Source organism: Tachyglossus aculeatus, chromosome 4, assembly GCF_015852505.1.
Source record: "Tachyglossus aculeatus isolate mTacAcu1 chromosome 4, mTacAcu1.pri, whole genome shotgun sequence".
Taxonomy (NCBI): Eukaryota; Metazoa; Chordata; class Mammalia; order Monotremata; family Tachyglossidae; genus Tachyglossus; species Tachyglossus aculeatus.
The window spans coordinates 90,360,003-90,369,750 of NC_052069.1; the positions used below are offsets into that span (position 1 = coordinate 90,360,003).

Sequence of the window (9,748 nt, forward strand, 5' to 3'; positions counted from 1 at the left end):
TCATCCTTTGCATTCCTTTGTATCCTTCCTTTATTTCCAGAGGCACTAGCGTCCAGAGAGAGGAGGAGGCAGGGGATTTCAAACCTCAGTCAATTCAGAAGACCTCAGAGGCGGGGACCATGGAGGGAGAAATCAACCATGAGGAAGTGCGGACTATTGAAGAGGGAAACTGGAACCCGGCTTTTCCATTTTGATGAAAGTGGTACCAATGAAGGTTTGTGGATGGCACTAAGGAAAGCACCCCTCTCAGAGTCACACCTGGAGAGTTTCCAGTACTCTACGAGTCTTGGCTATGGGAGGGAGAGTCAAGCAGAGGCCTACCCATTCCATTCCTAGCTTGGCCAGTGGCTAGTGAGTGGAAGGCAATCTGCTACAAGTTAAAACTCACCCATGCTGGGCAGCAGCAGCATGGGTCCATCATCATCATCATCAATCATATTTATTGAGCGCTTACTGTGTGCAGAGCACTGTACTAAGCACTTTTGAAGTACAAGTTGGCAACATATACAGACAGTCCCTACCCAACAGTGGGCTCACAGTCTAGAAGGGGGAGACAGAGAACAAAACCAAACATACTAACAAAATAAAATAAATAGAATAGATATGTACAAGTAAAATAGAGTAATAAATATGTACAAACATATATACATATATACAGGTGCTGTGGGGAAGGGAAGGAGGTAAGATGCGGGGGATGGAGAGGGGGACGAGGGGGAGAGGAAGGAACGGGCTCAGTCTGGGAAGGCCTCCTGGAGGAGATGAGCTCTCAGTAGGGCCTTGAAGGGAGGAAGAGAGCTAGCCAGAGGGCAGAGACTCAAGTTTACTGCGTGGAAGGAGGCAATGGTAAACCACTTCCAGATTTTTACCAAGAAAACTCTATGGATACACTACCAGAACGATTGCAGATGGAGAGGGGGCCATTCTGGGAGAGATGTGTCCGTTGTGTCGCTATGGTTCAGAATCGACTCGACGGCATAAGAGAAGACACGACTAGGGAAAGCCATGGAGCAGAAGTAGGTTTGAATTTAGGGTTATGCCCTTGAACGTTATTGGACAGTAGCCCTCAGAACTGTCTTCAGGGAGTGTCATCCTATGGTGTAGCTCCTTTCAGTCAGCAAATGGGATTAAACAGGCTTTCATTTGTGAGTACAGAGACTTGGATGGAAATTAGTTTTCCCAGTCATCAATGACTTTCACCAGGAGTTCAGGCTGGATGCCTTAGGGTCTGCTTCTGTCTAACATTTCGAGCATTTTCTTCCTTTCATCGAGTACTCCTATGCTTCTTCATATTATATAGCTCTATTTGTACAGCTATAATTCTATTTGTTCTGATGATTTGGACACCTGTCTACTTGTTACGTTTTGTTGTCTGTCTCCCCCTTCTAGACTGAGAGCCCGTTGTTGGGTAGGGACCGTTTCTATCTGTTGCCGACTTGTACTTCCCAAGCACTTAGTACAGTGCTCTGCACACAGTAAGCGCTCAATTAATATGATTGAATGAATGAAATGAATGCTGTTGAGTCATTTCTGACCCATAGCGACTCCTTGAAATCACCCTCTTCAGAAGGTCCCATCTTCTGTCATAAAGTCATTCTGACAGTTCTCTTGGTAAAGATAAAGAAATGGTTTATCATTGCCTTCTTCCACGCAGTAAAAACTTGAGTCTCTGCCGTTGTCTTTGATCAACACTTTGATCACTCGATCATCTGCCTCTGACCCTTTCCCACGCTGCTGCTGGGAATTGACTTTGATGCTTCGGCTTAGACCTTTCCATTCTGGGTAACCCTATATTTAGACTGCGAGCCCACTGTTGGGTAGGGACTCTCTCTATATGTTGCCAATTTATACTTCCCAAGCACTTAGTACAGTGTTCTGCACATAGTAAGCGCTCAATAAATACGATTGATGATGATAGCTCTAAGCTTTATTAGAGTACGCAAATTCTCCTGCCGCAATCAGGCATCAATAGAGAAGCAGCGTGACTCAGTGGAAAGAGCCCGGGCTTTGGAGTCCGAGGTCTTGGGTTCAAATCCCTGCTCTGCCAACTGTCAGCTGTATGACTCTGGGCAAGCCACTTAACTTCTCTGTGCCCCAGTTACCTCATCTGTGAAAGGGGGATTAAGACTGTGAGCCCCACGTGGAACTTTGCACATAGTAAGCGCTTAATAAATGCCATCATTATAATTCATAGGAAGATAATAATAACAAAAGTAATAATAATAATGACATTTGTTAATAATAATAATTGTGGTATTTGTTCAGTACTTACTATGTGCCAAGCACTTTCCTAAGCACTGGGATAGATACAAGCTAAACAGGTTGGACACAGTCCTCGTCCCTCATGGGGCTTACAATCTTGATCCCCATTTTACAGATGTGGTAATTGAGGCATAGAGAAGTGAAGTGACTTACCCAAGGTCACATGGCAAGTCACGTGGCAGACCAGGGATTAGAACCCACGAACTCTGACTCCCAGGCCCATGGTCTTTTCACTAATAATAATAATAATGATAATAATAATAGCATTTGTTAAGCGCTTACTATGTGCAAAGCACTGTTCTAAGTGCTGGGGGGATACAAGGTGATCAGGTTGTCCCACAGGGGGCTCACAGTCTTCATCCCCATTTTACAGATGAGGTAACTGAGGCTCCGAGAAGTTAAGTGACTTGCCCAAGGTCACACAGCAGACATGTGGTGGGAAGCAGCATGGCTCAGTGGAAAGAGCCCGGGCTTTGGAGTCAGGGGCCATGGGTTCAAATCCCGGCTCTGCCACTTGTCAGCTGTGTGACTTTGGGCAAGTCACTTCACTTCTCTGGGCCTCAGTTACCTCATCTGTAAATGGGGATTAAGACTGTGAGCCCCCGTGGGACAACCTGATCACCTTGTAAACTCCCCAGCGCTTAGAACAGCGCTTTGCACATAGTAAGTGCTTAACAAATGCCATTATTATTATTATTATGTGGTGGAACCAGAATTCAAACTCATGATCTCTGACTCCAAAGACCATGCTCTTTCCGCTGAGCTATGGGGCATGCCACTTCAAGCACTTCCTTGTTAAGCACCTACTATGTGGCAAGCACTGTACAAAGCACTGGGGTAGGTATAAGATAATCGTCAGACATGGTCTCTATCCCACATGGGGCTAACAGTCCAAGTAGAAGGCGGGATGCATACTGATACAACTTTGAAGCCTCTAGGGATCATTTTACAATTTCCAGCAGCATTCCTCTGAGACAGGTGATCAAAATACCTATTTTGCTAAAAAGGGCAGGTTGTTGAGAGGCTAGAGGGAAATTAATAGAGAGACATCTCTGAGGGACGGGATTGAGTAATGATCGACCTGCTTGTGATTGGAGGAACCATCGGCTGAAAAGAAATGAAAACAGTTGATTCTTTAAAACCCAGCCCGTCATATGCGTGAAAGGTTAATGTGGTCAGTAGTGTTTAATAGAAATTAGCCACGTATGAAGCTAAGAAGAGAACAAATGTCCAACCTTGCCATTTTTACAATAGGGCTAATGATGGATATTCCGGATATCTTGTTCCTTATCCTCCTGCGACACCACTATTACCTTTATCATAAAAGAATTATGGTACTCCATATATGAAAAATGCATCCTCGAACCACTGGGAATTAGTTTTTAATGTACTGTGACCTTGGACTGCCCTGGGATATTAACGCTAAATGATGACTTCTGAATGCTTTTTGAGTAGCCGCATAGCACAATTAAATGTGCAATACATCATGGATGACATAGCTAAATGCCTCTTCTGGTCAAGGAGCCTAAACAGTTTTGGAGAATGATGGTAATTCTACATAGCTGGAGTTGGGTTTTTTTTTTTGTTTTTTTTTATTTTAAAAGGATCACTTGTTAGCATTGAAATAAGCAGACACTGGAATGGATAATAACCTCTGCCTGGGGTTTGGATAGAATGAAATATATTTTTGATGAATGCTGAAAAGGAAGATGATTTGTGATCAAAGCAAAATGTCCCATTACATTTCAGTATCTCCACAGGCAGCAGCATGGCTCAGTGGAAAGAGCCCCAGCTTGGGAGTCAGAGGTCATGGGTTCTAATCCCAGCTCCACCACTTCATTCATGCAATCGTATTTATTGAGCGCTTACTGTGTGCAGAGCACTGTACTAAGTGCTTGTCAGCTGTGTGACTTTGTGCAAGTCACTTCACTTCTCTGGGCCTCAGTTACCTCATCTATAAAATGGGGATTAAGACTGTGAGCTCCACGTGGGACAACCTTGATTACCTTGTATCCCCTCCAATGCTTAAAACAGTGCTTGGCACATAGTAAGTGCTTAACAAATGCCAACGTTCTTATCATTATTATTAATCAGGCCAATACCATAAGAAAGGAAATTGCATGCCCAAATGTGTGCATGTGTGAATATGTGGAGGGGAAGGGGGGGCAGAGAGAGGGAGAGATAAAGAGAAAGGCAAAATAAACAATGAAGAATATGATTCATAATGCTGGTAGAAGATCTAACACCTCCTCAATAGACACTGAATTGCATTACCATTTATTTTTGTTCAGCATCTGATAAATCATTTTATCGAATCACTACTCTCGGAGAATGGTGACTGACAAAAGGGTGGCATGGAGGATCTGTAATGGAGTTCAGAACATATCACCTTGAGGTCAGGGGTTTTAAATCCAGCCTTGTTTTCCGGTCAGGGGTTTTAAATCCAGCCTTGTTTTCCGGGGACTGAGAGCTGGCAATGCAGCTGTATGTAGACAGGTGTCTACAGTAAAATTGTCCGTCTCTGGTAGTCGGCAGAAAGCCCTGGGGTCAAATGGATGTATAACCCGAGTTATTTTTAATCTCAGAACATCTCCTCCCTGCACCTCTACTTAGATGGGGGTGAGGAACTGTGCAGAGGGAAGATCTGTAGTCCTCCCGATCTGAACGGCTATGTACAGGGGTTGGCTCAGAGGTTAAATGTGAGAAATAAGGTGTTTTCCTCCTGGCAGGGCTCTAACTCACCTATATGTCTTCTATCATTTCTTCCTCCAAACAGAGTTTTCTCTTTTCCCAATTCTTTTTTTTTTTAAAGGTATCGTCTTCTATCATTTCTTCCTCCAGAGTTTTCTCTTTTCCCAATTCTTTTTTTTTAAAGGTATTTATTAAAGGCCTATTATGTGCAAGACACTGGATAGATACGAGGGAATCAGGTTGGACGCATTCCAACTCCCACAGCGGACTCACAGCTTTAATCCCCATTTTACATGTGAGATAACTGAGGCACAGAGGAAAAAAGTGACTGGCCCAAGATCTCGCAGCAGACAAGTTATACTGCACTAAGCACTGTGGGGGAAACAGGCAAATCACGTTGGACACAGTCTGGGTCCCACATGGGGCTCACAGTCATAATCCCCATTTTAAGGATGAGGTAACTGAGGCACAGAGAAGTTAAGTGACTTGCCCTAGGTCACTCAGCAGAGAAGTGGCGGAGCCAGAATTAGAATCCATGTCCCCTGACTCTTGGGCCCATTCCCTTTCCGTTAGGTGACACTGCTTTTCAAGGAGATCCAGAAGCAGGCCTCTAATATGCACTCCACACGAATTTAAAACGTGAGAGGCGACGGTACCGAGCAACTGTTTTCCAGATCACAGAAAAATGGAAAAACTTACAAAATATGTTTATCAAATTACTGGGTAGTGAAATCATGTTTTTGTGTGAAATGCTTTCTTTTTTTAAGCCATAAATCAAACCACTATGCATTTAAACAAATGTTTTCACTTAAACCGACAAAAGCCAGAATATTTCAGATGAAGTCAATCATGACTTCACTTCTGTATGCCAAATGTTGTTATTTTCCAAGACCACAGTCACTAAAACCCACAGTCCTGATTGATACCAGTAATGGAAGATGAATAAATTAGTTACGGTAACTTTTTCATAATGATCCCAACCTGACAGTCTGTGTTTTGTTGTCTGTCTCCTCCTTCTAGACTGTGAGCCCGTTGTTGGGTAGGGACCGTCTCTATACATTGCCGATTTGTACTTCCCAAGCTCTTAGTACAGTGCTCTGCACTCAATAAGTGCTCAATAAATACAATTGAATGAATGAATGAATGTTTCTGAGATGTATGTGTCCTGACTCTCCATTATGTGCATTAGAAAACCATGTTTAAATCCAAATATCAATCTCCTCATGGAGTTTAGGGGATAGTATAACAACTAATAGGCTGAATCCACCTTTGTCCCAGATGATCTAACAATCTTTCTATTTAAGAATTCTCATAGCATCTACATCTGTTGCGGGTGACTATGGATGGAGCATAAGAAAGGGTAACACCATTCATTTTATTTAATTTCTGTTAAATTTTAAATAATTATGGGATTTCTCCTTAGCAAAGTAGAGTAGTTAAATCTTAGCTCTGAGTTTCCTTATTTACATGTGTTTAACTGTACCTTTGGCAGCAGTTTAATCTTATTTTCCCAGTAGCTTGATGTTTATATGATTCAAATGAAGTCCATCTGAAACAACTTTTTTTCTTGGGCCACAGTCAGCTCCAATCTCTAACTTGGGTGATTTTAGGACTGATATTAGTCTCTTTTTAAACTTTTTAACAATTTTATTATTATTCTTATCACTATAATAATAATAATAATGATAGCATTTGTTAAGTGCTTACTATATGCGAAGCACTGTTCTAAGTGCTGGGGAGATACAAGGTGATCAGGTTGTCCCACGTGGGGCTTACAGTCTTAATCCCCATTTTACAGATGAGGGAACTGAGGCACAGAGAAGTTAAGTGGCTTGCTCAAGGTCACACAGCTGACAAGTGGCGGAGCTGGGATTTGAACCCATGACCTTGGACTCCCAACCCCACACTCTTTCCACTGAGCCATGCTGCTTCTCTAATAACTGTAACGTGGTGATCAGTGAAACATACATAATCCTCAGAAGGCCCCTGCCAGAGAATTATATAGTATCAGAACAATGGATGAATGTTGTTAAATTTAAATGCAAAATTATAAATCAATTATAGTGATGGCAAAGGCCCTTCATAACATGCCACAATTTACTTTCAAAGACATTTAAACCTATCTCACATGTGAACAATCTGCCATAAATTATGAATTTTTTTTTTTTGCTTCTGAAATACAGCTATAATTATGACAGTTGAATTCTTGTTCCGGGAAACAAGGTGGTGTTTAATTCCTTGAAAACAAATGACACTGACAAAAGAACAGTTAATTATTCTCATTTGCAAGAAAAAGGAAAAACGGTGAAAGAAAACACAGTAGCATTTTATGTGAGGTGTCTATTAATTAATTTTTAAATCAGACCAAACTACAATCTAACTCTGTGTTTGTTTATGAAACGAGGTGATATCTTTTCTGATTTAAGCTCGCAACGAGAGACCCAGACCTGTTCCGAATCGAAGGCTTGGGAAGTGAATTGCGCTCCCAGGAAACTTTATAAAGTTACACCCGGTTTCAAAAAACTGACTATGGAACCCATTCCCTAAAGACGACTGAATAGGACCCATAGGGACAATTTGGTATTTGTTTGCAACTGTAGCGGTCCCGATGGTTTTTCACCTTCCTCACATGGTCTGTAATGAAAATAAAGGGCTGTCAAGTTGTTGTGTTCCTCACTATTTACTGAGGAAAGTAGCAAAAGCAATTTCACTTGCTTTCTCCCACTGTCCCCTTCATAATTCATTCCTGGTACGAACCGGCCTGCGACCAGTTTGTCGCACCTCATTGCTAATCCTGACACTGGGAGCTGCAATTTCAGCAGCCTGCTATTAAAGATGATGCTTTTCTTGACTTGCCTTTCTTCCTCGAGAGGAATAGATACTCCAGAGAAGGGGCCCCGCTGAGTGGAATTCTCCATTTTGCCTGCAATTAGGGATTGGGACTTGATTGATTCGGGGGCTCTCCGAGATGCGGCAGGATCAACACAGTTGCACACAAAACAAGCCATAATCCACTGGGTTAAATTAACGTTAAATCAGAGATGATTGGATTAATTGCTATTACATTTTATCTCCAGTGCACATGTGCTGTTGGCAGCATTTCAGAACCTTTTTACAATTAGCTTCGAACTGCCTGGAAATAGTACAGGTGCAAATGATTGGTGCTTTGAGGTCTTTCAAGTACACGAAGAGTCCATAAAGAGGTGCATTTTTTTTTCCAATCTGCTTTCTGATGTTTTTCTGTAAAATTGGCGCTCAGAACAAAGCTTGGCAGCCCAGTATGAGTCGGGAGGTCGAAGGGCACATAGACATTCTGGAGCATTCTGGAGCCCAAAACTCCCCTAGTCCCTATTCTTAGAAACTGGAATCTCCCTCATTTTCTTTCTGACTCATTCATTTCCTGCACCTTCGAGATTAAGCAGCTCCAGGCACTGAAAAAAAAGGACGTACTGCTTAGGTGGAAGAACACTTCCAAAACTTTGGGCCTTACAACTGAGTGTGGGTAACAACTTCCATAATAACCAAAGGACAGAAGATATGGGTTTGACTGCTTTATCCGTGGCTCAGTGGAAAGAGCACTGGCTTGGAAGTCAGAGGTCATGGGTTCAAATCCTGGCTCCACCAATTGTCGGCTGTGTGACTTTGGGCAAGTCACAACTTCTCTGTGCCTCCATCTGTAAAATGGGGACTAAGACTGTGAGCACCCCGTGGGACAACCTGATCACCTTGTATCCCCCCAGCACTTGGAACAGTGCTTTGCCCATAGTAAGTGCTTAACAAATGCCATCAATTATTATTAGTAAAAACATGGATTGATGGTATGTTATCAAGTGCTTATTGTATGCAGAGCACTCCACTAAGCACTTGAGAAAGTAAAATGCTCTGTCACTCTTTTGTTCTCACTCTCTCCACACACAAACACACATTTAAATACATACAGATATGATTAGAAAATCAGACTATGGAACGGCCTTAGGATAACAAACACGGTTGCATTTATGTGAATTACAATAAGTGGCCTTTATGGAATGCTTACTGAGTTCAGAGCACAGTACTAAGTGCTTGGGCGAGTACAATAGAAGTGAGTATGTAGACAAGAAATCTGCCTAAAAGGAGTTTACAGACTAGTGTTTACAAATTAGTGACATACATCTTCTTCACCTTTACATTCATACCTGATTACCATTCCCCACGAATAGATCAAGGTATACTGGACTTCTCCCATCCTGAGGAAAAATGAGGAGACCTGGCAATTTATTTTAATAATGATGGTATTTGTTAAGCACTTACTATGTGCCAAGCACTGTTCTAAGTGCTGGGATAGAAACAAGGTGATCAGGCTGTCCCACGTGGGGCTCAGAGTCTTCATCCCATTTTACAGATGAGGTAACTGAGGCACAGAGAAGTTAAGTGACTTGCCCAAAGTCACATGGCTGACAAGTTGCGGAGCTGGGATTAGAACCCATGGCCTCTGACTCCCAAGCCTGGGCTCTTTCCATTAAGGCACGCTGCTTCTCTCTTATTCTCTTACCCTATTTTTCTAGTTATATGGAGATTTATTGATGGAATATAAAATACTATCTGGCAGGTAAAAAATAAATTCATTAATGAATGATTATAACGGCAGCTGCAACGAACTGCAGTGTTGGCAATATCAGTGGAATTAATCGACCTTAATCTATTCAGAGAATCACTTAGGAGACATCTTCAGGATTCAAAACTGAGTTCAGAGATAATACTGAAAAGACTTTGTATCAGCGAAAAAATAACGATTCAAAGGGTCCTTTTCAGTATTTTG

General features: G+C 42.2%; 1 non-coding gene across 1 annotated transcript; it reads left to right on the forward strand.

Moving 5' to 3' along the window:
* Positions 1-240: 240 nt before the first annotated feature.
* Positions 241-378, forward strand: LOC119927617. The gene has a single exon (XR_005450603.1). It is a non-coding gene; the product is annotated as a small nucleolar RNA SNORA7 (small nucleolar RNA).
* Positions 379-9,748: the final 9,370 nt, after the last annotated feature.